The 27503-nt window shown below is 38.8% G+C and overlaps 1 protein-coding gene and 1 long non-coding RNA gene across 5 annotated transcripts in view; both read right to left on the bottom strand.

Annotated features, from left to right (window-relative positions):
* LOC131399511 (ral guanine nucleotide dissociation stimulator-like) overlaps positions 1 to 27503 on the bottom strand; it is a 249899-nt gene that overhangs the window by 61430 nt on the left and 160966 nt on the right. The gene's annotated exons all lie outside the window — the stretch shown is intronic.
* On the bottom strand, positions 3171 to 27413 carry LOC131399519 (uncharacterized). Of its 2 annotated transcripts, none has more exons than XR_009217152.1 (3): positions 26549 to 27413; positions 4133 to 4408; positions 3171 to 3197 (listed from the first exon to the last, which is right to left on the bottom strand). It is a non-coding gene; the product is annotated as an uncharacterized LOC131399519 (long non-coding RNA). The 2 variants fall into 2 exon arrangements; XR_009217151.1 differs by lacking the exon at positions 3171 to 3197 and adding an exon at positions 3511 to 3562.

Here is a 27503-nt window from a genome sequence, read left to right as displayed (position 1 = left end):
TTTATAGTCTCAACATGATGACTGCAGTATGTTTTTTGTTTTTAATTTGCTCTTTACCTCTGCCACACTCTTATTCTCTTCGCTTTGCTTTATAATCAACAAAGGTTTAGCGAAATATACATATAAGTAAGGAAAATATCATAGGGAGAACCCAGGACATGCATATATTGAACACGTACATCCTAAACATGTTGTTGTTCTGAAATACAAATGAGTAGTTTTACAAGGTGTTTATAGGCCTCAAAGTGGCCTCCTTTGTGAGATTTCCACTTTACTCCCTGGTGCCAGGTGTAGTTATGAGCCTTCTCATTCTGTCCAGATTCTATTTGTCTGTAGCTGGGAAAATTTTTCTTTGCTAGCAGATCTCTGTCCAATTCTTTTATTCTTGTCTGGTTTATTTACTTTTCACTATATTTCTCCCAAACAGTTCTCAAATTGGACCTAAGATAAGTCAGTTTCCTGGACCTTTTGTTGTTGAAGGCAGGGAAGGTATTATCATCCTCTGGTGCCTAGTACAGCCTGTCCTTTGACTTTGCCACACGTATTCAAACAGATGTTAAAGGGACAGCATATTTGAATGTATTAAAGATGCTAAAAAATTGCTTAAAAGATGCTTAAAGTTCAGGGAGTTCTCTGAATGAGCGTCTGGATTTTGTGATCTTATAATCTCTGCCCACATGCCATCTCTACCTCAAAAGGAAGAGACTTATCTTCTCAAAGAAACTGCTCTTAGTTTGATTGAACGTTTCTATTCTTTTTCTAGCCTCTCTTTCATCTATTTCTGCTCTGATTTTTATTTCTGTCCCTCTACTGACTTTAGGCTTTGTTTATTCTTCTTTTTCTAGTTCTTTTAGGTACAGTGTTAGATTGTTTGTTTGGGCTTTTTCTCGTTCCTTGAGTTAGGCTTGTATTGCTATAAATTTCACTCTTAGTACTACTTTTGCTGCATCCCATAAGTTTTCATATGTTGTTTTTCATTTTCATTTGTCTCTAGGTATATTTTGATTTCTCCTTTGATTTATTCATTGATCCAATAGTTGTTCAGTAGCATGTTGTTTACTGTCCAAATATTTGTGACTTTTCCAATTTTTTCTTGTAGTTGATTTCTAGTTTCATACAATTGTGGTCAGAAAAATGCGTGATCTGATTTCAGTCTTCTTAGAATTATTGAGGCTTGCTTTGTTTCCCAATATATGTCTATCTTTGAGAATGTTCCATGTGAACTTGAGAAGAATGTATATTCTGCTGTTTTGGGATGAAATGTTCTCTATATATCTATTAGGACCATCTGGTCTGATGTTTCTTTTAAGGCCACTGTTACCTTGTTGACTTTCTGTGTGGATGATCAATCCATTGATGTGGGTGGGGTGTTGAAGTCCCCTACAATTATTGTCTTGCTGTCGATTTCTCCCTTTGAGTCTGTTAATAGTTTCTTTACATAGTTTGTTGCTCCTGTGTTAGGTGCATGTATATTAATGTATTATGTCTTCTTGGTGGAATGTCTCCTTTATCATTATATAATGTCTGTCTTTGTCTCTTGATAGGCAAGGGAAACGAAAGAAAAAATAAGGAAGTGGGACTACATCAGACTAAAAAGTTTCTGCACAAGAAAGGAAACTGTCAACAAAATGAAAAGACAACCTACCCACTGGGAGAAAGTATTTGCAAATCATATATCTGACAAGGGGTTAATTTCCATAATATATAAAGAACACATACAACTCCACAACAAAAACAATGAACGACCTGATCAAAACATGAGCAGAGGTTATGAAAAGACATTTTTTCAAAGAAGGTATACAGATGGCCAACAGGCACATGAAAGATGTTCAACGTCACTAATTATTAGGGCAATGCAAATCAAAACTACAATGAGATATCACCTCACACCCATCAGAATGGCTATTATTAAAAAGACAAAAAATAATAAGTGTTGGAGAGGATGTGGAGAAAAGGGAACCCTCATACATTGCTGGTCGGAATGAAAACTGCTGCAGCCACTATGGAAAAAAGGATGGAGATTACTCAAAAAATTAAAAATAAAAATACCATAAGATCCAGCTATTCTACCTCTGGATATTTATCCGAGGAATATGAAGTCAGTATTTCAAAAAAATGTATGTGTCCCTATGTTCTTCACAGCATTATTCACAATAGCCAACACTGGGAAGCAACTCAAGTACTTATCAATGGATGAATGAATAAAGATGTGATATATATACATATATACCATGGAATACTACTCAGCCATAAAGAAGACAACATCATGCCATTTGTGACAGTATGGATGGACATTGACAGTATTATACTAAGTGAAACAAGTCAGATAGACAAAGAAACATACTGATTGATTTCCCTCATAATGGGAAAATAAATAAACAAACACATAGATAAGGAGTACAGATGGTGGTTACTAGAGGGAAAGAGGGAAAGGTGTAAAGGGGCACATATGTATGGTGACAGATGAAAACAAGACTATTGGCAGTGAACATGATCCAGTCTATACAGAACTGAAATATAGTAATGTACACCTGAAATTTACACAGTTATAAGCCATATGACCTCAATAAAATTAAAAAGAAATTTATTTTTAAATATAGCAAGACCCACTTTACACCTGGGCTGCAGGCAGCCCACGCCCTCACTGAATTACACAGAAGGGCAGTTTCCCAGGTGAGTCCTGTCTGCTTTGCCACCCTCGGAACCTCCTGATGAAGAACATAGGCCCAAAGATGCTGAAGCAGGTGGGACCCCTGGGGCAGGGAATGTTCTGAGAGTGTGTGATACAAAGTATCTGTGCAGTTCATACTGGGTAGTGAGTTTGTGCTTCTCTTCAAGGTATGCCTTTGGTCATAATCTGCCAATAACTCAAGGAAAATCACTGGCAGGCTTGTTAAATGGAAAATTCTCGTGTCCCAACTTCAAAGCTGCTGAGTTAGAATTCCGGGGAAGGGACACTGGACTTGTCCAGTTATTATCATGTAGACTGAAGTCTGAGAAGCACTGCTGCTGGCGTCCAGCTGTAGCCACTGCCCGAGGTCAAAGCTCCACATCTTGTGAGGCCTGAGACGGCTCCCAAGGGAGATTTCTGTCTGTCGTCTGCAGAGGGGCGGCCACCTCACCTCTTCCCGCTGACTCGCTTCCCTAACTGGCTTCGTTGTGCATTTCTTAGTCCTTTTCTTTACCTTCAGAGATAACTGGGAGAGGCAAGATAGAGATACAAATTTTACTAAATCTAACTTTTAAGTAATCTTTAAAAAATTGTAAAGTGTTCAGATGTAATATTTATTTTTCTGTTGGGTTGTTTTTTGTCTTTCTGCCTTTTGTTGTCTTAAAATATTTTGTGTTATTGGCTGGGAAGGTAGCATGAGATTAACATCGGCTTTATATTGAGTCCCAAACCAGGAAAGCACTTTATATTTGTAATACGGAATTAAGAATCACATTCATGTAATGATGTTTAAAAGAATTTGGTTGTTTTATTCCTTGTTTTTTCTTCTTTTTGACATCATAAAGTCCCAGTTTCTTCTTGGTGGACTGATCAGGAATATTGATGTCTGATCTATAAGTGAAGAGTAAATAGAAGGGCATTATTACTATTCATAAATCTCTTCCTCACCAACTTTTCCTAAATGGTAGTATGGGTGTTAGAGTTAAGAATATTGATTTTTCCCCCATTGGATTATAGAGAGAAAGATAGTCATTAGAGACTTAACTTGGAGTTGTAGTAAAAGAGCATAACATAAGAGCACTGAGCTTGGGCTCTGCCATGTATCAGCTTTGTAACCTGGGTGAGTTTTCTAGCCACTGTACCCAGTCTCTTCATCTATGAAATTATGAGAAGCACAACATCGACTATGTCAGGATATTTTGAGAGTTATGGGAGTTAATGTATGTTCAAGCACAGAATCAACATTCAGAATGCAGTGCCTGGTTCAGTAGAAGTGTTTGCTGCTGTTATTATAATTATGATTATTTCATCTCCTTATCTTCCTCATGAGTTCCCTGTAAAACCAACAATGATCCACAGTGTCAACAGTTTTATTCCACGTCCCTGCTTAAAGACCTACAAAGGGAGCCTCGTGCTTTTAACCTCCTGTTTTTATCCCAGTCTCTAGAGGGATGCATTTACCTCTTTCTTCTTTGCACTAAGGCACTGAATGGCGGTCCACACCCAGCCCTGCATGTCCTCCTTTTAGAATCCGATGCTTTTGAGACACTGCTTAGTGTTTACTTGGTGGACTATACTCCCTGACATGAACTACTCATGGGAGATAAGACGTAGAAAACATTGTTCCATGTAGGTCTCTGAGTTTATCATAACTCTGAGTTCAGTTGATCAAGGGCAAAGGTAGAGTTCCTTAATGCAAAGATCTTCAGAGATGAGGGTGTTCTAATGTGACACCACCTGAAAATAAAGCAAGCACATAAAAGCATATGAAGTTTTCAAAGGAAAAGCACACAACTAAAATAATTTATCCGATTAAATACACTGTTCTGTTTGTTTATGCATCAAATTACTGATAGGAAATAGCCAGGTGTGGAGATAGTAGAATTGATCAATTTCATAGAGAATTCTTCTTAACAGTTGTTCATATCTTGTGTTTTACATCATTGATTATGGTAATATTTTCATCATTTCCTTTCCTAGTGTCTTTATCTTTCTCAACTTTTCCAAGAGATATATTTATATTATTCTCTAAAATTTTAGGACAATTTAAAAAAAGTTATGAAACGTTTTAAGTTATTGATTTTGTATACTGGAGGAGCTCTAGATTGCATGTTAATTAGTGATAGAGTTTTAGTTTGGTAAAAGATGGTAGTTGGAATTGATAACAGGATGTTTGTAACCCAGTTTCTTCTTCATTATTTGATGTAGTTTTCAAAATGACAGAGCAAGTAATTTTTCATGTAATATATTGTCTCATTTTAAAATATGTGTCCTTGGAGAGGGTGATGGAGGTAAGTAGAGAGTAATTTAATGTAATGACTTGTTTTTCTCCAGTTGATCTGTTATAAACCCAACAGCCATATAGCATCCTTTTGTCCAAATGACCTGATGGCACTTTCTTCACTTTTCTTGCTGTGACTCTAGCAATCTGAGGTCACAACATCTTTTCCCTCCTAGTCATGTTTTCACTTGTAAGAGTGACACTGTTAATAATATAGTGACAACTTGGCACACAGTCTCCTATTTACTAAAATATATATATCAATAGCAAACTTTGATAACATAATTATTAAGTAATGAACTATTTGCAGTGCACGTAACAACTGATTGCTACACATTATTGTGTAGTGACATCATGGTTAAAACCGTTATTTGCAACATGTGACCCCTTTCAATTTTATTTTAAAGGAAAGAGTTCAATGACTTTTTTTTTGAAGAAGAAAGACATGCATTTCCATCTTAGAAAATTGAGAACTTGTTTTTTGCCTTCTTTTTTTTGTCCTAAGCTCTTCGTTATATTGGTTACTAATTCACATGTCCAGTTACTTCAGATTCATGGTGCTACCTCCTCTGCCTCTTTCATGGCTCTCACTTTAATTTTTCTATAATCCCGTCTGTGAAAGATGTTTACCTCCACCTTCATATGTGGAGGAAGGTACGGACCATCCTTCATGTGAACTTGGAGACAGAGGCCAAGGTGAAGCCTCGGTGCCCCTCCCCACCAGTGAGCTGCAGAAGGCCTGCAGATTCCTGTGAATCTTCTGATCTCCTCCTGACTCTCTACATATTTGGCATTGTCTCCACAGAGGAGCCCAGCTTGGTACAATCGAATTTTTGAAGTCTATAGAAGCCTGCTGAAGGATAAGATTGGCTAGAAAGGACACCAGCAAGCAGTGTGCTCCAAAAGTTGGTGGCAGAAACATTAATAAGAAAAACACGTTTCCATTTATCTTGTTTTCTCTTTATGTTCTCTATCTTCATTTTCCTTTACTTAGATGGTACAAACCATGTCCACCCTCCATCGTGGTTCTTTTCCTGAAGTCCCACGGCAGTTTATTCATATCTCTTTCATTCAAATTATTTCTGTATTGTAGTTTATCTGTTCATACATATCTGTCTTCCTTGCAGACTGCCAACATTTCAAGACCTTTGGGCACATAGTGTGTACTTAAGTATTTGAATGAATAAATGATGCTCTTTTGTGGAATAAGATCAAAATAAATAAAATACCTACTAAGCACATGAATGCAAGCATTTGAGAGAGAGTTTTGTGTCTGCTGAAGCAGGCTGTGGACCAGTTTAGGGGCTCAGTGTCAAGGTTACTCAATAGATTTAGATAAAATGAAAGAGATAATTAACTTTAGTTTTAAAATTCTTGGAGAACAGGAGCAGCATATCTAGGTGTGGATCAGGACTTGATCATTCTTGTTGCATCTTTGGAAAATCCAATCCTTTATCTTTCTATGAAAATGTGACTGGCCAAGAGAATGAACAGAAGACTGGCTTTTAGAAAGGCAATTTTGTCACAGGAAATCTTGGAGGAAAAAATATAGAAGAAGAACTGGTAGAAACATGGCAGAATCTTTTTGTGTAGAAACCCTAAAAATTGGGTTTACATGCTGTCTGAAAGAACTGTAACCCAACTTTTCTCCAATATAGATTTGAGCAGCTTTTAAATATCTAGGTATACAAAAGGATTACAAAGGAAAATAGATCAAACTGAAAGGAATTTAGGATGGAACAATGAGATGAAGCTGAAGTAAGCCAGCGCAATGAAATGTGTTTCGGAAGGACCCGCAGTTTTTAAAGGTAGTTGGAAATGTATCCCTCAGGTTTAAAGTAGAAAGGGAAATGGGAACAATTCTCTATTATTTCATGTCCATGAGATTAAAAGCAACAGTCTCTCAGAGAAGCAAAACTTTTCTGGCCTCTAATGTCCCAAAAAGTGTTTTGAATGATGTCTAATGAAAGAGATTCAGTGTGACATGATGCAAATACAGTATCATCAACTCATTTCCAAGTTTAGTTCAAACACTTTAGGACACGTTCAATTGAGGTAATGCAGAATTCTATAAGGGGCCAAGGAAGAGGCCGACAGCATTCTCTCTCAGCTTCTCACTTGACCAAAGTAGAAAATGTTCTTGAACAGATTGACCATGTCTCCTCAAGACAATGCTCCATTTTCAATTTTTCTTTTTGTAAACTCAATCTGCATTTCCCCTTACATATGCAAGCTAAAGCCTGTGTGTAGACATCCTTCACTGGCAATGAGGAGCAGATCCATACTATTAAATAATCAAATAAGCAGAACATCTGGTTGGACCCTTTTAGGAAAATTACAGGTTTAAGCCCATGTTCATTGGTGGAAGGACATGGTATACCAGAATAAAAATATCTGCCATTTATTATGCAGCTAATCATAAGTCATGGTATTTAAATGAAACTGAATGAATTCTTCTTCTATCAAGTTGACTAGATTTCAGACAAACTGATGTATAATTTTATAGAGGTGCATTTTTACTTAAAATGTAAAATTCTTTAGAGACTGCTTCATTCAGTTTTAGAGGCATATTTTGTATATTTTGATGATTTTATTTATTTTCCTTCATAGTAGAAAGGCACATCCTACTCTTTTTCTTGCTGCCTTCTCTCTACAAGATAAAACTCATCCAAGTTTATTTTGTTTTATAAGGCATAGGCTTACGTTGTGATGATAAAGAGATCATTTCTGAAACATGTTTGGAACTGTAGGGAGCCCAGAATTTTAGATTATGTTCAGAATTTTGTGAGGTAACTTCAAAGAAGATGGAATATTTAAAATTTTGCCAGAAAAATTTTCTCCTAAATTTCTTCACAGTAATTAAAAAAAAAAATTTTAGTGTCTTAATTCTTCAGATGGGTGAGTGAAGGAGTTGGCAGGATTAAATGTACCCTTGAGAGATCTCTTTCTGGGTTAGTCTTTCAAAATAACCATCGTGGGCCGACCCCGTGGCTTAGCAGTTAGGTGCACGTGCTCCATTGCTGGTGGCTCTGGTACAGATCCCAGGCGTGAACAGACACAAAGCTTCTCCGGCCATGCTGAGGCCACGTCCCACATACAGCAACTAGAAGGATGTGCAGCTATGACATACAACTATATACTGGGGCTTTGGGGGAAAAATAAAAATAAATAAAATTTAAAAAAATAATTCAAAACAAAAATCACAATCCTAGTTGATGAATATTTAATGGGGACTCTGTCAGTCCCAGAGCTGCTGACAGAGGCAGTTCCCAAAGCTCCAGCAGGTCCCGGGAGAGGACAGCACTGGTAATCAGTGTTGTCAGAGTTTGGATGAGGCGTGGTCATTCCGTGGATGTTAGAACTGAGTGGCGTTCTCAAATGCAGCCCAGTGACTCTAGACCTGAGCCCTGCTCGGAAGCCAGTTGACTCGTCATTCGCTCTGAACATGGTGTCTTCCCTCTGGTCGTGCCCCTTTTTGCCATTTCTCATGCTTCTCCTGACTCTTTCTCTTTCCTACACCTTCTTTCTTCTTTTTTCTCTCTTTCTTACTTTTACTCTCTATTATATTCCTTATATATTCCTTATCATTTTTTTCTTCCTTCTCTTATTGTTCTCATTTATTTTCTTTTTATTTGGTAGTACAGTTACTCTGTACATCACGTTCATCTTAAAATCTTGACTCTGTACAACTCTTATACTTCAGCTAGCTATTTTGAAGAAAGTGTTTTGATAAATTTCTCTTAGATGTTATAAAATGGTGATTCAAGGAGATAAAAACTATCACGAAAGGGATGGGGATGGAGAATGCATTCAGATCAGGCAGCCATGGAATTAGACAGAGGGAAACTGAGAGCTTAGGTGTGGGTGTTCAAAATATTTCTTGATACATCTTTGTAGTTCATTGGTGTGGTAAACTGCACACAGTCTTATTTACTGTTGGAGCCCAGAAGTTTGCTCCTCTGGGCAGGTCAACAGGTCTCGCTCGGCCTATAGAAAAGAAGCTAGGAAACACTGCCTGCATTTCTAATGTAAAGAACTGTTGATGTTCCACCAGGAGACCTCTTGGGCTCTTCCCTGCACTATCTGAATAGAAAAAGAGGAAGAGAAGCTTTTCTCCATCTGCACAAAGCCGGAAACCTATCTTGAGTTTGAGAGGATTTGCATGTGACTGAAAACAAAGCGTTCCCAAGTTTGGATTTGCTTTAACAAAATATATTGGCTGGCTTTGATGTTAAATGTCTTTATTGAAAATTGGCTACCTCTAGTGTTAAGTTCAGAGTTGAGATTTGTGAGTATAAGAAAGAAGAATTCCTTTTTGATTAACTCAGTGAAATACAATATTTGGGAAAATGGTTATATTTGATGGCCACTTGTTAATTTTCTGTTGCCACAGTGACATCTGTTGGTAAGTGACTACTTCATGCTATTATCGATGATTTCTGTTTGAAAGACACGCCCTGAGTTTGATAAATAAATGGCAAGCAATAGGATATATTGGAGCATATGAGGAAGCCATTTGGGGTAAATCTAATTCGGCCTGAGTTTTTTTTCCCAAAAGGGTCTGTCGCCTGCATTGTGTATCTGCTTTGCCATGTCTCCAAGAGAAGAGTAAATGCCCTTAAGATAAGGATGCAGCTTCCTCCTCATTGGCATTGCCTTAAGGATAAGCATTTCTCCCTAGGCTGGGATTTTACTGCTTCACTCATCCTGTGACCACCCAGCTCCAGACAACAGACCTGACACCAGCCATGCTCATCGAGACAGCAGACCTGCTCCCTGCTGTGTTCATCAATAGCTATTCTGGCAGGGCAACCTGGCAGGGTGATCTTGTGGCTATTGTAAAAGGGACAGTACAATCCTATGTGATACATGCTCTTTGACGATATATAACCGCTCTGTACATCCCACTTCTTCAGTGCCCTTCCTTCCTAATGGAAGAAAGGCCCAGGGCCATGGTCCTCAAAAGTTGGCTCATAATAAATTCACCCCAATTTTGATTTATACATTGGTTACAGATTATTTACGTAGACATTTCTTGGTGTAGTCATGGCAGGATTTCAGAGAAACCCACCAGAGACCACCTGGAATCTACACTGAACTGGCATTGGGTACCAATAGGGGCCCATTGTGCCCTCCAGATCACTGCATTCTTCAGGTGACCCCAGTGAGTTTTCCTGAAACCTAGACCTCTTTATTTTAAGTCGACGGTCCAGAGTTTATTCGAGCTGTTTTCAAGGCTTAAGGTTAGGTGTCTTAAGGGGGTACTGGTACATTCTCTAGGTCAGAGGAACCTAGGGAGGAATTCCTAGGAAAGAGGAATGTAAAGGGAATTTCATAGGCCTGGGGAGCCTAGGGGGAACTTTTGGAGTGAATGGGGCAGGGTGACTTATTAATATGGCTTAAAATTGGGAAGAATTATGTTTATAAAGTATGAACAAAACTGCTTGATAGAGAAATGAGAGACTGAATCTGTTCAGCTCTGAAGAAAAGGGACATTGTTCCTCCCGGCCTTTCGGGCATTCTCAGGCAACTGAGAATCTCATCGGGGGTGTCAGAGGCGAACACCACGACGTGTAACAGTCCTTCCTATAGGGAGTTCCACTATCATTCATGTTAATTAATCACAGGTTTGTCCGGGAACGTGCACAGGAGGGTTGGTCACCCGCGCTCCAAACCCCCACGGCAGTACCTAGACTGCGGGCGGGAGAAACCGAGGCATGTAAGAGAGTGATTACCACCTTTCTTTAGCGAGTAACACTCACAAGTAGTACACTCCTGACCCACTACACAGTCCCTAGAAATTGTTCAGACTTTGTAGCAAAAGAAAAGAAAAGTGGGAAATTGAGTTTGCTGGACCGTTCCCTGCTGGGTGGCCTGGCCTCTGAACCCAGGAGACTTGCCCAAGTGCTAAGACAGCAGGGGGCCTAAGACTGAAAGAAAAAAAAAATGGTTAAGAAGATTTCTGCAGATAGAAACTAATAAATTTTCTAAAAAAGCGGCTATAAAATCTTTGTTGCATTTGTCTGTTCTTTATGTGTGTGTCTCTACATGTATGTTATATGTGCGTGATATTTTACCTCCGGAGGGTATGGTCAAAATCAAGAGGTCTATTAAACTAACTTGAAGTAAGCACCTACAAAAGTTGTTTCTAAATCCACATGTTTTTCCAGTTAACGTGATACGAAATAATCTTTGGGAAATAAATCTTATTTAAGCTTGTTAGTTTTCAGCATTGGATATAATGCAGATATGCAGCCTTTATTCGTCAAATAAATTGATGTTATTTCTATTACAAAACTGGTCTCAAAAATAGTAAATGATGGCTAATATTATCTAATGTCTCATAAAGTGTTGTAGGCAATCTAAATAATTATTGAGGGTCGGGCCCCGTGGCTTGGCGGTTAAGTGCGTGCGCTCCGCTGCTGGTGACTCGGGTTCAGATCCTGGGTGTGCAGCAATGCACCACTTGTCAGGCCATGCTGTGGCGGCGTCCCATATAAAGTGGAGGAAGATGGGCACAAATATTAGCCCAGGGCCAGTCTTCCTCAGCAAAAAGAGAAGGATTAGCATGGATGTTAGCTCAGGGCTGATCTTCCTCAGAAAAAAAAAAATTCATTGAGTATCTAGGTCATTTCCAACTAAGAGAAAATATTAGACATTGATTGCTAAATATAGGTTTATCTACTTTTGGCTTATTACAGAAAAACTAAAAGGTGTTTTGGGTCTATTGGTAAACATTTCTTGTGTTTTATTTAAAAGATTGTACTATAAAGTAACGTTTCCCAAAATTATAAAAAGTGTCCACATAAATTTGTCAAGCCACGAAATGCTATGGTAAAAGAAATTTTATAATTGCTTACTTAGTTTTTACTTAAAAATTAAGGTTTCTAAGGGTTAAAAATTTCTAAGATGTAAAAAAAAAAAAAAAAAAAAATTTCTAAGATGTGATTAAGCTACTAAAAAATTAAGAAAACTATGTTTGTATTCAAGGAGAGTAAGATGTGTGTTTTCATTAAGAAGATATGAAAAATGGAAATATTTTTGTTTGGTTAGGAAAGATAAATTTGCCCTGAAAAGTACTAGAAGGAAAAAAAGGAGCGCATGGCACAAATTCTGAATGTAAACAAAAAGTTATAGAAGGTTTGTTGAAGAGAAACCCTGAGGAGTTTTATACATGGTCAAGTTGGCTAAGATTAAACTAAATCCAATTAAGTAAATGATTTTTAATATCAAAAGTAAGCTGGTACAAAATTCAAATTTGGTCTTCCTTTTAAAAGGATAATTTTATTCTACTCTTTTTTATCTTCCCCCAAAGCCCCAGTAGATACTTGTACATCATAGTTGCACATCCTTCTAGTTGCTGTATGTGGGACGTGGCCTCAGCATGGCTGGAGAAGCGGTGCGTCGATGCACGCCTGGGATGCGAACCAGGGCTGCCAGCAGTGGAGCGTGCTCACTCAACCTCTAAACCACGGGGCTGGCCCTATTCTACTCTTAATCTACTCTCGATAGAGGTTATTACGTAAAAAGATTTTTCTTCACCTTTGAGTTAAGTTTATCTAAATAACAGAGATCTGTTTTGTTAAGGTAATTTCCTATGTTCAAAAGACTGCGGTCTCTCTATTAAGCTCTTTTTGACTGTTTAACTGCTGTTTGTTAACTAAGCATGATTTCACTGCGACAAGAGCAGCAACTCCTTGATCTTGTCTGACTAAGTGTTTAAAACCCTTCTATATTTTTGACAATCTCCCCAAAATTCATATCCTAAATAAAGTCTGTCTAATAACTTTTTTCTTTGAGAATTTTCAAAGGGCCCTGGCAATTCTCAAGAAAATTTTATCTCTTCCTATAAAGAGGGAGATACTAAACTAACTAGGCTTGTTAAGTATGCTAAATTGCACGGGCAGCATTGTCAAGTAAATGAGAAAACTTCTTAGGTTATACTGCGTAGGTAAATATTACTCACTATTTTAACCCTGCCATCTTGCTTCCAACATTACAAGAGGAAGGACCACGACTGCATTCTATTTAATTTGGTTTACAGATGGGTCTTACTTAAGTGATAAACAAGATATTACCAAGCTGGATATGCTGTCCAGCCTCGAGAATGCCTGTGTGGGGGAAGAGGGAGAATCACCCTCTGCCCTTTCCCTTAAGGTTCTTATGGCTGGCCAAATAAATAACAAGACAGGTTAGCAGGAGAAAATAATACCAACTATAATAACATGTATACATGGGAGAAACCAGGGACACCGCGTTTCTCAACACAATAGCAGAAATTCTCATCTTAAATACTGTCTTTATGTAAAGACAGAGGAGGATGTTGGGGGTGGGGGGTGTCAGTTACAGGAGATCACCACTAAAGCTCTGTAAACAAGAGTGAGGTTATTATGCAGATTTAAGGCCTCACCTTCCACATTGATAAGTTTCTAGAAATGAGGTCATACCCCCTCTTCCCAATACAGAGAGAGAGATCCCTTTACAAATGGAGATTTCCCTTATAAATATAAATGTTTGTCTGGCAACTCCTCACAGGGACATCCAGACAATGTGGCCAGAGAGACAGAACTTCTGATAAGATGGGCTTGTTGGTGTCTTTCCTATTGTAACATCTATTTTACATTATATTACAGCCATCAGATAGAAGATCTGTTACGGGAAAGAGTTACTATGTCAAATTCTTTAGGCAGTTAGTGGGGGAGGTCAAAGGTCCGTCAGAGAAAACAATCGAGGTAAAGAGATATATTTCAGGGTGGCCAAATCTTGACCTCCCACACCTGCTTATTCCTATTAACTCTGCTAACCCAATAAAAGACTTCTTTCCACAGGCTTGAAAGAAATTGCCACCCAAGAAGAGAAACAGATATAAGAGTCAAAAGGGGGAGTTTTTGACACCCCTTCACAAATGTGGTTTGCACCCAGTAAAAAAACCCATAGTCCCTATTGGAGCACAATTGCCACTGCTCCAGCATATACACCAATGAACCCATTGGGCACCTGAAAAGATAATTTTGTGGGAAGAGCAATGCTTTTAAAAACCTTCTCCCACAGTGGCTCATAAAGCTATACTGATTGTGTTATATGCCCAAAATATCATCTAGGGACACTACTACATGAATCACAAGGCCACTTTCCCTTTACTAAGGGACCCTTTGAGGTATAGCAATCGGACTTTGTCCAAATGCCACCATCTCAAGGATAAATATATCTTGTAATGACTGCCTGTTCTCACATTGGGTTGAGGCCTTTCCTTGCAGAAGAGTAATGGCTCTAATAGTAGGTAAATTACTATTAGAGAGAATAATTCCTGTTTGGGGAATTCCTGCTGAGTTACATAGTGACCAGGGAACTCATTTCACTGGACAAATAATTAGTCTATTTTAATATTGGGCCAATGATACAGCATTTCCACTGCGCTTAACATTCCCAATCCTCACGATTGGTGGAAAGAACTAAAGGCACAATCAAAACTCAATTGGCAAAGCTTTCAGGAACATTTCATCTCATGGCTGAAAGCTCTTCCACTACTGCTCCTCAATCTTAGATCTACGCCCTTTGCTAAACATCGGCTGTCTCCTTTTGAGATAATAACTGGACAGCCTATGCAATTAGATAAAGAAATGTACGGATCAACTTCACGTAAAGAAAATATCTTAATTACTGCCAAGGTCTCATTGAGACACTTAAAAAAATATATATACATATGAGAAGTTGGTAGCCGATTCTTTTTACAGAGCCCTCCCAGACCTTAAGGATGATAACCTAGAAAATTTATTTATCAGAAGAGTCATCAAATAAAAGACTCTACAGCCCTATTGGAAAGGAACATACCAGGTACTTTTAACCAGTTCGTGCGCTACAGAATCAAAAGACATAGACTCATGGAGTCACATTTCTTGTTTTAAAAAGAGGCTTTTGCATCTAAGCGCGTTACAGTTCCTATTTCTGAAAGCTGACTTCAACTGGCCAATACGAATATCTCCAAACCAGGATGAGAAGAAGACAACATCACTTGTAGACAGCTGTCCCAAGACTCCGGACCAGGACTGTATTCCCAACCTTAAATCCACTCATTTAAACCTTTGTTATGCTTAAACTATATACTTATTTTATAATTGTTACAGTTAAGATTTTCAGAATACTATCATACTTAAGGAAGGTGCTTGATTTGTAACAGACTGGTCTTAATGTCCAGGCATTTATCGGGTGGCTCCTAATATAACTTAATGGTTGTATAGAACAAATCTGAGGCCTTGACTACTGGCCTGATGGCTAAAACACTGCACCCGATCTTCCCTTAAATGCAGGGAAGGATTCACAGTGACAACTGCTGCCAACCTGCCTCTGCTTAAGGCCAGACGGGCTCATTCAGTGTTCCCCTGGTATGACCACCGAGCAGCTAGCTATATTTGTTCCTTTTTTAGGACTAAAGGATGTCACATCACATACAGAAGCCCTTAGTGACAGTCAAGCAGGAATTGCCTTATTAAATACTAAAATGTCTTTAATAAAAAGACTGTCTTTCAAAATAGAATGGCCTTAGATATTTTAACTACATCCCAAGGTGGTACCTGTACAATCATTCAAACTGAATGCTGTGTTTTCATACCTGACGAGTCTTCCAATGTGTCATCTCTGCTAAAGCCCATGAAAAAGCAGGTGAATGCCCTAAGTGAGCCTGCACCCAGTCTTGAGTTATTTGGTTGGCTCCCTTCCGGTATTGGTTACCTTTTTCCATCTGGATTGCAATTCCTATTTCTATTACTTCTTGGAATTCTTGTACTAGCCATAATATTTAAACTAATTGCTGTTTTCTATACTCAGTGCTGTGAGACTGTCATGTAAGCTGGAGTAATGAAAGCTGAGGTGGTCGATTGAACTTATAACCTTGGACAAACTTCCCTTTTTGATAAGGACTACACATAAGAACTCATTTTAAAATAATCTTTTCAAAGATGTTAAATTATTGTCATTGTTACTGTACTTGTTCTATAATTGTGACTAGCGTAAATACAAGGAGTCATAAAAAGCACATACACAGTGTTTGTGCAACAACCTGAAATAAATCCAAAACCCATGAAATGCTTCCTCTATTAATATATATATACCTCTTTGCTTGTCCACTATATTGAATTAAATCCTCCAACGGGGACAAGTGGGCAAATAAATGAGATAAAAGCCTGGCACCGAGGGACATGATGGACCCAGGGCAGGCAGCAACCACCCTGGGGCTGACGGACAATATTTTGATCAATGCTTTCTATCAAAATATTATAGATCAAAAAGGGGAAAATGATAAATAAATGGCAAGCAATAGGATATATTGGAGCATATGAGGAAGCCGTTTGGGGTAAAACTAATTCGGCCTGGGTTTGTTTTTCCAGAAGGGCCTGTCGCCTGCATTGTGTATCTGCTGTGCCATGTCCCAAAGAGAAGAGTAAATTGCTTTAAGATAAGGATGCAATTTCCCCCTCCTTAGCATTTCCTTAAGGATAAGCATTTCTCCCTAGGCTAGGATTTGACTGCTGCATTCATCCTGTGACCGCCCAGCTCTAGACAACAGACCTGACACCAGCCATGCCCATCGAGACAGTGGACCTGCTCCCCACTGTGTCCATCAATAACTATTCTGGCAGGGCAACCTGGCAGGGCGATCTTGTGGTTATTGTAAAAGGGACATTGCAATCTCATGTGATACATGCTCTTTCACAGTATATAACCACTCTGTACACACCACTTCTTCGGTGCCATTCCTTCCTTAGGGAAGGAAGGCCCAGGGCCATGGTCCTCAAAAGTTAGTTCATAATAAACTCGCCCCAATTTTGATTTATAGATTGATTATAGATTATTTACATCGACATGTTTTACAAGTAATAAAACATCTTGAAAGGAAACAATAAAGCAGCAGCCCTGCATTACACATGAAAGTTGTGCTCCCCCTGGAGGGAAAACGAGGATACGACATTGGTCGAGTACTTGATTTTATAATCCACTGGTGCCTTTCAAAAATATAGCTATTATTGTAAGAGTAAAGATATCCTTAAGAATAGTGCCACAAAACAGGTTTTCCCAGCTACTTTTTGTCAGAGCTGAAACCAACATCAGGCTGGGGCACTTGAAGAGGCATGGTGGACTCAGCTGATGGTTACTTAATTACCTTGAGATGATTAGCTAATAGCGAATAGGATGCAGAATGATTAAAAACAGGTAAATGGACATAAAATTGGAAATAATTAAGAAAAATAACGCCTTCAAAATATTCTCTCATTATTTTTATAACTTTTTTTTTTTTTTTTGAGGCATGACTAGGATAGTATGTTAGATTTCTCTAAATCCTTATCTCCAGGGCATATGTTACTGAGTTCTTCAGTATATATGATAATGCCAAAGAAAACCTGGACAAAAGTATTCCGTACTATCAACAAGGACAAAACATGTACAACATTGCTCTATACATTAAGATTCCAGCTGTAATAGTCAAGATATATATTCATGTGTGCAAAATTATAATGATTTTCTATTTTTCTCGGGCTGTGAACCATGGTAAAATATATAATAATAAGCAGAAAACCTGATGAACTAGGTGATTTAAAACACCTGATGTTACAGCTTGGACATTCAAGGGTGAAATACATCAATTTAAATTTCACACCTTCTTTCCTTCTAGCCAGTGAAGTGTCTGGAAGACATAAAATTAATTGAGAGTTAACAGTATTTGGAAGCAGTTGAGGTTAAGCCCTCAACAATGGTGGCCCTTACTTCTGGAGCCATTGACTCTTTGTCATATGTTTATTGTATAGATGAGTTCCCTTCTTAGATGATTTGTGTATGTTTCATAGAAGAGAGACAGGGCAGGAGAATTAACTATCACTCTACACCGGTTCCTTTACTGTATTACCTCATGCAATTCTTACAGTAATCCTTTAAAGTAACTATTATAATTCATATTTAATTGATAAAGAAAACCATGTTTAGGGGCCTGCTCGGTGGTGCAAGCGGTTAAGTGTGCGTGGTCCGCTGCACCGGCCCCGGGTTCACTGGTTCGGATCCTGGGCGCGTGCCGATGCACCACTTGGCAAGGCATGCTGTGGTGGCGTCCTGTATAAAGTGGAGGAAGATGGGCATGGATGTTACCCCAGGGCCAGTCTTCCTCATAAAAAAAGATGAGGATTGGCAGATGTTAGCACAGGGCTGATCTTCCTCACAAACAAAATAAGACCATGTTTACAAAATTGATCAAGGGTAAGAGGGAAGATCTGAACATCAGTCTGTTGGGTTTATGCCTCTATTCTCTCCACTGTGATAAAAATTGTACTTCAACATGGGTACTCACCATCTGGTTATTTAATACCAGTTCTTGCCAGCATCACTGGATGAGATGAGATGAGAAGTTTATATCCAAAGTTATTCTATTATATTTAAACTATACTATTTATGAGTCAGATGTCAAGACATGTTTTAGAGGCATAGAGAACAACTGATTACTTCACCTACACGTTTTTCAGTTTCATTATAACTTTCGTGTGTCACATTGTGTCAACTTTGTGTCAACTTTACCAACTTTAGTGTTTCATTGTTCTTTTTGAAAAAATTCACAATTTCATTTTCCATGTAAAGCACCTTGCTGTTTTCTTCTTAGTCACTAGATGGCAGTTCTGTATGTCTGTAAATTACCACTGCAGCAGGAAACGAGAGGTCTTAAGTCAGTTTGCTCTGTACAAATGATGGACATAGGAGGATTTCTGGTCCATCAAGGCTGCCTGTGTTACTCTGTGGCCGTAACGGGGATGTCCAGGACTGCTTAGTCAGAGGCAAGAAGCAGAGTCAGAAAGCATCCTCTAAGTTCTTCTTCAGATGTGAGTTCAGGCACCTATCCTCTCACTTGAGCACACTGGAGTTTATTGAATGTGTTCTGACTCTCACTTTCTCCCTGTAGTTAATAAGTCTGGGAGCTCCATGCCCCTAGAAAAAACACACAACTCATAAAGACTTTTCTCAACCAAACGGAGTTGAGGGCTATGGTGCTGCCCGAGAGTCTGATGCTTAAAGCAAACGCAGCTGGTGCTCATGTGGAGGGAAAGAGCGTCAGCTACTCCTGGAGGGCTTTTACTGACGCTCCTATGGAATGAGCAAGTTTAAAATAAAACCACGTTGCTTAAACCTCACTAACTGATTATTTTATTTTCAAGTAATATGCTGTGAAAATCTGCTATGTCTAAAAAACTATTTCATAAAACTGAAACAATTCTGTTTTTTATTCTCTGGTACTTGAAAAACTATTAAAACTGTAAATAACATTCTACAATATACAAATAGGCAAATATCAATTATATTCTCTAATAATGTTTGCTCCCATGTTAAAGATTAATATATGGTAGCAAAACGGGTTACCACCCAGTTTTTAACTAAGTTTTTGCTTTTGAAATTACACATAAAATTTGTGTTTTGAAGTATTTTCCTAAAACTCAGCATCTTTCTGATATAAGTGGACTGGTTGACAGGTAACTAGAATGAAATTTGATCTTTAAAACTCTAGCTTTGTGTAAGAATTGATAATATCAGGCAGTTGAATGTTGGGTCTCTCCACATTATGATATTTATTAATTGTGAATAGCCACATCTATTACAAAGTGCTGAATAATAAAAAGAAATTAAACAATATCAGCACTTTCTTATCCTACATGTACAGTTTATATGCAAATAAACTCTCAAAGGTCAGGAAAATGCTTACGATTTCAGCTAACTGGTAAAATACTATCTCATTCCAGTTTTAACCTCATTTGAAATTGACTTAAAACTCTTCTCATAGGATCCTGCTCTGATCAGTGCCCCCTGGTCCCCTCAATGCCTCATTTGATTGCAAACTTATCTGAGGAATTGAACATTCTTTTCCATTTGTTCTCTTTAAGGTATCTGTGATAGTGCTTTTTATACAAATTATTATTATTTTCAGAAACATTTTGGGCCAGCCTCGTGGCTTAGCGCATAAGCGCGCACGCTCAGCTACTGGCAGCCCGGGTTCGGATCCCAGGTGCGCACTGACATACCGCTTCTCTGGCCATGCTGAGGCCAAGTCCCACATACAGCACCTAGAAGGATGTGCAACTATGACATACAAGTATCTACTGGAGCTTTGGGGAAAAAAAAAAGGAGGAGGATTGGCAATAGATGTTAGCTCAGAGCCGGTCTTCCTCAACAAAAGAAAAAGAGGAGGATTAGCATGGATGTTAGCTGAGTGCTGATCTTGCTCACACACACAAAAAAGAAACATCTTTATTTAGGAACAAATCAAGGAAACAGATGTGAGGAATGTGGGGTCGCCTAGTTGATGGTGCTTGAGGGATTCCTCACGTGAGTCTCGGCATAGAAAAGTTTAAAGAGTAAAGGAGCATTGGTCAGATCAAAAGTGTGGGGTGAACATAATTCTGAAGGAATAATGATGGAGACGTAAAAACAAGAAGCCACTTGAATTGCATTGGAAGATATTAGACACATCAAAGGGCTGAGAAAAAACATTGTTTAATGTAAGTTCTTTCTAAACTCTAAGGCAAAAAGTAATATGAATTTACATGGTAATTATAAACCACAAAACATCAATTCACAAGACAAGTAAACAACTAAAGTAGAAACCAGAATAAGAAAAATAGAGGTTAAAGGAGAGATGGAGAGAGATGGTTGGGGTCAGAAAACATGGCTTAGTCATCCTTGAAGTCTCCCTCAGACTCTGATCATTCTTAGTGCTCAGTAAACACTTTGAGCCCATGATCCTGGGGAGGGGCAAAGTGAGAGGTGGTTGGGAGGGGAGACAATGCAAGGATACCCTTGTGGAGGCACTGACATTGAAAATCAGTGACATTCTGCCAAGGTGGTTACCATAATATATGAAGGATTATTCTGGAAAGTTAAGGATTTTTCTGGAATGTATATTTTCATTTTATGGAAACTCCAACTAGCCCAGAGAATGATTTAGACATTTCAGCTTTAGAAATAAAGAGAGGGGCCAGCCCTGTGGCACAGCAGTTAAGTGCATGCGCTCTACTGTGGCGATCCCAGGTTCACATGTTCAGATCCTGGCGTGCACTGATGCACCGCTTGTCAAGCCATGATGTGGTAATATCCAATATAAAGTAGAGGAAGATGGGCACAGATGTTAACCCAGGGCCAATCTTCCTCAGCAAAAAGAGGAAGATTGGCATCAGAAGTTAGCTCAGGGCTCATCTACCTCACACACACAAAAAAGAAAAGGAAATAATGAGAAACTTTTCTGTCAGTTTTAAGAATGAAAACCAGTTAACATCTGGAAAACAGTTGCCATTTGAGATGAGAATGTGGAGAAAGAATTAGATGTCACACGTTGTTTTTGCTTTTCTCTAGGGCAGTAAGGCTTGCAGGGGGAATGAAGTTCCATCTTTGCTCTATTGAGTTTGAGAAGGTGTAAAATTCATTTGTTCTGGGCAACATTGTTGACCTGTGGAGAAAGACAAATGGTTCAAGCAGCTGATCTAAAGGAATAACTGAGCTCATAAAAGTTTTTAGCTAATAAAGGGTGCTTCTTTATTGAACTTTACTGGACATCTATTGACCTATATATGCAAGGTATTTGTGGTAGGTATTGAGGGAAATACAAAGAATTATAACGTTCCAAGCTCCTCCACATACATGAAATTGTTTGCAAGATGTAATTAGATTCTACCAAGGTATTAGTGTATGTTGTATTATAGAACTTAAAAAAATGGGAATGTTATCCAGAAATTGTAATTAAGGACAGCTTCTTAGGAGAGGTGAACTAGATCAAGTCCTCAAAGGGACCACTTTTGGGCAGGTGGAGGGAAGAAAGAATGAGGATTTCAGATGAAGGAAGAGGGGAAAGGTACAGACGTAGAAAAGAACATGGCATTTGGGCATGGGGGTGGGGAAGCCATGACAGGCATAGTCTTCCAGTGACTGAGAGGCAGCTCAGTTTCCTCCTGCAGGAGCCCAGCACTGCTTCGCACTCCCTGGCTTCCTCCACCTGCAGACCCCATGCCTGAGCCAAGGCCTATCTTATCTGGATCGCTGCCTAGTATCCCAAAAGGTCCCTTTAATTCCAGTCTTAATTTCTTCTAATCTTTCCTCCATAATGCCTCCAGAGTTACCTCCTAGAATCCAAATTTGCTTAAATCTGACATCTGCTTAGACTCCTTCAATGACTGCTCAGAGCATCTGAGAAATCATTCAGACTCCTGAGCTGGACACGCAGGCTTTGCCTTACTGTCCACATCTTTAGCCTCATCACCCACTGTCTCCTACATGTTCGCTTTGTTCCAGCCTTAAAAATACCATTTTCTGAAATCTTTAGCATCCTTTATATCTGTATTTTTATATGTGTTTCTTCTGTCCTCCTACCCACTTTTTTGATCAACTTAATTCCTATTTCTTAATCTAAACTCATGTCAAATGTTCCTTCCTCTTGGACACTTTTCCTGAGAGGTCTCCATCCAGAGACCCCTTTTGATGTCCCCACTCTGGGACCCTGTACTTATCTACTTTTCCATAACTGTTGTTTTATTCATGTCTCATAAACAGTGAGCTCCTTAAAGCTGAGACTATCCTACGTCTTGATAAATAAATGGCGAGCAATAAGATATATTGCAGCATATGTGGAAGCCATTTAGTGTAAAACTAACTGGACCTGACCTTGTTTTTTTTTTCCAAAAGGGGCCTGTAACCTCTGTTCATCCATTGTATATCCGCTTTAAGCAATTAACATGTCCCAAAGACAAAAGCAACGCCCTTAAGATGTAAATGCAACTTCCCTCACATTGGCATTTCCTTAAGGATAAGCATTTCTCCCTAGGCTAGGATTTGATTGCTGCGCTCATCCTGTGATGACCCAACTCGAGACAACAGCCACGCCCATGGAGACAGCAGACCTGATACCCACTGTGTCCATCAATCGACATGCCGAGAGGTCGTCATGACTACTGTAAAAGGGACATAGCAATCACATGTAATACATGCTCTTTGATGGTATATAACCACTCTGTACACCCCACTTCTTTGGAGTGCTCCATTTCTTTGTGAAAGGACTCTCCTGGGCTATATGACCCTCAAAGTTTGGCTCATCATAAACTCACCCTAGTTTTGATTTATAGATTTGTTATGGATTATATGACATTCTATTTGTCCCTCCAGTATCTAAACACAGTACCTGACACCTTTGGGGCACTCAGAAAATGTTTGATGAGTGAATAAGTATGTGGGAGACTACACTGACTGGAGAAGAAGGGGTTTTTCAGGGAGTGGTAGAAAATCCGCTCACATTCCTACCATAGTGGTTGAGGCTGTGGGCTTTGGACCAGTTTGTCTGGGTACCAATCCCAGTTATTCCACTTTTAACTGGGGAACCTGTGTAAAGTATTTACTCTCTGAGCCTTAGTTTCCTCATCTATAAAATGCGGCTAATGATTACTCTTTTCTCATAGGGTTTTAGTGAGATTTAAATGCATTAACTTATGTAAAGTACTTAGAAGAGCTCCTGGCACATAGCAGGCACTAAAATGTTAGCTGTTCCGTTATCATTATTGCTCTTATATCTGAGCAATACTCTGGTTTTGAAAAGATGCTTTCATAATATTGTTGATCCTCATTATTTGAGGATTCCGTATTTGCACACTTGCCCACTAGCTAAAATGTACTGGCAGCCTCCGAATAAACACTCACAGGGCTTTCATGTCCATTTGCAGATATGCACAAAGTGGTGAAAAATTTGATTCACTGGATGAGCACGTTCCCAGCTGAGGGGAACCAGGTGACGCTCTGCCCTCGTTTCAGCTCATACTGTAAACAAGTGTCCTTCTTGCAGTCTATTTAGTACCTCATTTCTTATCTTTTTGTGCTTTGTGTTGGTGACTTTGCTGTTTAATATGTCCCCCATGTGTAGTGCTGCAATTCTGCCTGGTGTTCCTCAGGGCAAGACGCTGTGTCTTTACAGAGAAAGTATGTGTGTTCAACAAGCTTCTTTCAGACACGAGATACAGTGCTGTTTGTCTGAGTTCAATGTTAATATATCAACAATATATCTTAAATAAGGTGACTTTAAAGAGAAACACACAGAAAATAAGGTTATGTATTGACGAATTGAAGAAAACGTAACTAAGGCTTGCAGCAACCTAACCCTGCATTTCCTGTAGTAGCAGTGGGTCATATTCACCAATTCAGTGTTCACAGTGAGTTTACAGAATGTCACACTGTGCATAACGAGAACTGACTGTATCTTATGTAATCCTCACATACTACTTTATAGTAGGCAGGGTAGGGAACAGGGTGTCCACATTCTACAGGCTATTACAGACCTTATGAGCTAAGTAGAGAATTTAAAATGTCTTGTGCTCACCATGAGAGCCATGAGATTTTGAGAAAGGAAGATCTATGATGAACTGATGTTTAAGGAACAATTACCTGGCAAGAGAATGTAGTATTGAGAGGAAGAGGGAGAACTGAGCCAGAAAGGAGGACCAGCTGTTAAACTCTCCAAGTATTCCCATTGCTAGGTGAGGAGATTCGGGGCTAATGTGCTGATGTGATAAAGGAAAAGTAGCAGCCAAAGGATGAAATAATGGATTTGGTAACAATATATAGGGTGTAAGTTAGGCTGTGGATCTCAAAGTGTGGTCCGTGGACCAGCAGCATCAGCATCACCTGGGAACTGGGTAGAAATGCAAATTCTCAGGTGCTGCTGCAGACCTGCAGAACTGGAAACTCTGGGATGGGGCCTGGCAATCTGGGTTTCAACAAGGCCTCCAGGTGCTTCTGGTGTCCATCAAGTTTAAGAGCCAATGAATTAGAAAATGATTCAAACACGTCACCATGCCCAGGTAAGCTGCATGGCAGGGACGTGGTATTTGTTTAGAGGATAAGATGCATTTTAAATTTTAGGCAAAAGTAGTTCAGGGTCTGTTTCACCGTAAGGATTCCAGAGATGCCATTTTAGCTCTCTGCGTTTAAGCTCTTTTTTCCACAATATGTTCTCTTTTAGAGACCCTTTGGTAACTTATTTACCACTTACTACATGTTCTGAGAGTCCCTTCTTTCTTGAAATCTCCTTTCAGATGTGAAAATATATTTTATTTTTGCGCACAATCTCCTTTATTTAAAATCTGGATGTCTCTTCCTATAGGATCATGTATTGCACGTGCAACCTTACTGTAAATTTGGAATGCCATTGGTTTGTTCCAAAACCTTAGAATGTTTTAGAATTTAGAACCTGATGAATAGAGAATGTATAAGCTTCTGTGTAGGACTCATATTTTTCAGATGTCTAGAGGTATCCCAACTTGCCAGTAATGTGGCCTTAGATTTTGCAGAACTTGAAAATCTGAATATAGTAGAAAATGAATTACATCTCTCATATTAACATTTACAAAATAAATGATCACAATGTTAACTTACCAATAAGCACTCCCTATATTCTAGGCTCTGAAAGTATCTTGCTTACATAATAAACATGACAAAGTTTCAAAGATGAGCCAATTAACTTTTCAGCAAAAGCTTTACTTGAGTGTATCTTGGTTTCCTTTTTGATAGTTTTAGCCTTAATGTTACAGTAATGTTTTCTTTTTCTGGGAATCAGATAATCTTGTATTTGGTGAACATTTTAATTTTTAATGGCCACTTGTATTTTGTGATATGCACGTGTTCAAACAATGTATAAGAACTAACCATTACCACCCACATATAGCATTATACATGAATGGAGGAATTTTGGCTGACTTGTTGTATATAACTGTTCAGCCAAAGCAGATGGCAGACTCTACCACTTACAATGATTTAGGGGTTTGAAACAGTATTTTTAAATACAAATAATCTCAAAATTAGTAATATATAAAGTATATTACTTACAGTGTTAATTAATCAAAATAGTTAAATTTGCTATTTTTCCTCCATTTATAAGGATGCACCCATTATATGGATTCTGTACAAAATTGCAAAGATCACTTTTTTCCTTTTCAAAATTAATTTATTTTAATTTTTATAGTGAGAATCTTAGTGTTGGGTAAACTGCTGCACAATTACTGGAAATGCTGAGAGTCTTTTGGAAAAGAGTAGAAGTCGAAAGAGAATGTAATGTACATTTCTCCAATGTCAAGTCCTTTGAGCCTCTGTCTAGTTGTACCTTGAAGAGATGGAAGATTAAGTACCAGCAAAGGACACAAGAGAACAGGCTGCCAACTTGAGAGCTTCCCACTGACCACAGAATGCCTGGAAGACTCTTGGAGATTAAATCTGGGCTTTGTCTATGGGTGGACCCTGAGAGGAGGATTTTGCTTAAATGACCAGAGAATAGACAACCATTTTTCTTGATAATAAGTAATACTTGCCATGTAAATTTTTTCATAAATCTCTGAATAAAATAAAAATATATAACCCATATAGATATAAACTCTTACAGACAAGCCCCACAGCCTTCTCTAGAGAGCTCAACAGAAAATGTCTCAGCTGACTGTGAATTGGTCTTCTCTAAAAGCCAGCCAGCCCTTCACTGATAGCCCTGGATAAGGAAGGCTAGATACAATTCTTTGAAGATGTTTAGCTGAATTCAGAACCAAAAATCCTACCTCCAGTTGGCTCCTCTGTGAGAATGGATGGCCAGCCTTATTTCACAGGCTGGGCAGTTGAGGTTTCAGATGAGCTTATTTGCCCTGTTCCCCGGGGATGCAAAAGGAGGAATGTGACATTCATTCAGGGCTGAGATTTTGCAGGTAAAGATAGGGTTGTCGGGAGAGAGGGAGAATCTCCCTGTCCCCTTTTCCTTAAGGTTCTTATGTCTGGCCAAATAATTAACAAGACAGGTTAGAAGGAGAAAATAATACCAAGTTTAATAACATGTATGCATGGGAGAAAGCAGGGACACTGCGTTTCTCAACACAATAGCAGAATTCTCGTCTTAAATATCATGTTCAGCCGATGACAAAGGAGGATGTTGGGGGTGGGGGGAGTCAGTTACAGGAGATTACCACTAAAGCACAGTAAACAAGAGTGAGGTTATTATGCAGATTTAAGGCCTCACCTTTTACATTGATAAGTTTCTAGAAATGAGGTCATTCCCCCTCTTCCCACTTCAGAGAGGCAGATACCTTTACAAATGGAGATTTCCCTTATAAATGTAAATGTCTGTCTGGCAACTCCTTGCAGGGCCATCCAAAGAATATTGCCAGAGACAGAAATTCTGATAAGATGGGCTTGTTGGTGCCTTTTCTATTGTAACATCTATTGTACATTATATTTACAGCCATCATGATAATAACTCCTTCCTGAAACAGATGTTTTGTTTTAAATTCTTTAGGCAGTTAGTGGGGGAGGTCAAATGCCCTCAGAGAAAACAACCAAGGTAAAGAGATAGATTTCAGGGTGGCCAAATCTTGATCTTCCACAAGGTCATAGAAGGGAATAAAGATTTCAGCAAATTAGTTTTTTGTTCTCTACAGTAGAAGTAATTGAAGAAGAAGATAGTCTCTCACTCCAACTTCTCTTCCCTGTTCTCTATCTGTAATATATCTGTAAAAATTCTCT

This window comes from Diceros bicornis, chromosome 38 (genome assembly GCF_020826845.1).
Source record: "Diceros bicornis minor isolate mBicDic1 chromosome 38, mDicBic1.mat.cur, whole genome shotgun sequence".
Taxonomy (NCBI): Eukaryota; Metazoa; Chordata; class Mammalia; order Perissodactyla; family Rhinocerotidae; genus Diceros; species Diceros bicornis.
Note: the sequence above shows the minus strand (reverse complement) of the source record. Positions and strands in the feature narration are given on the sequence as shown.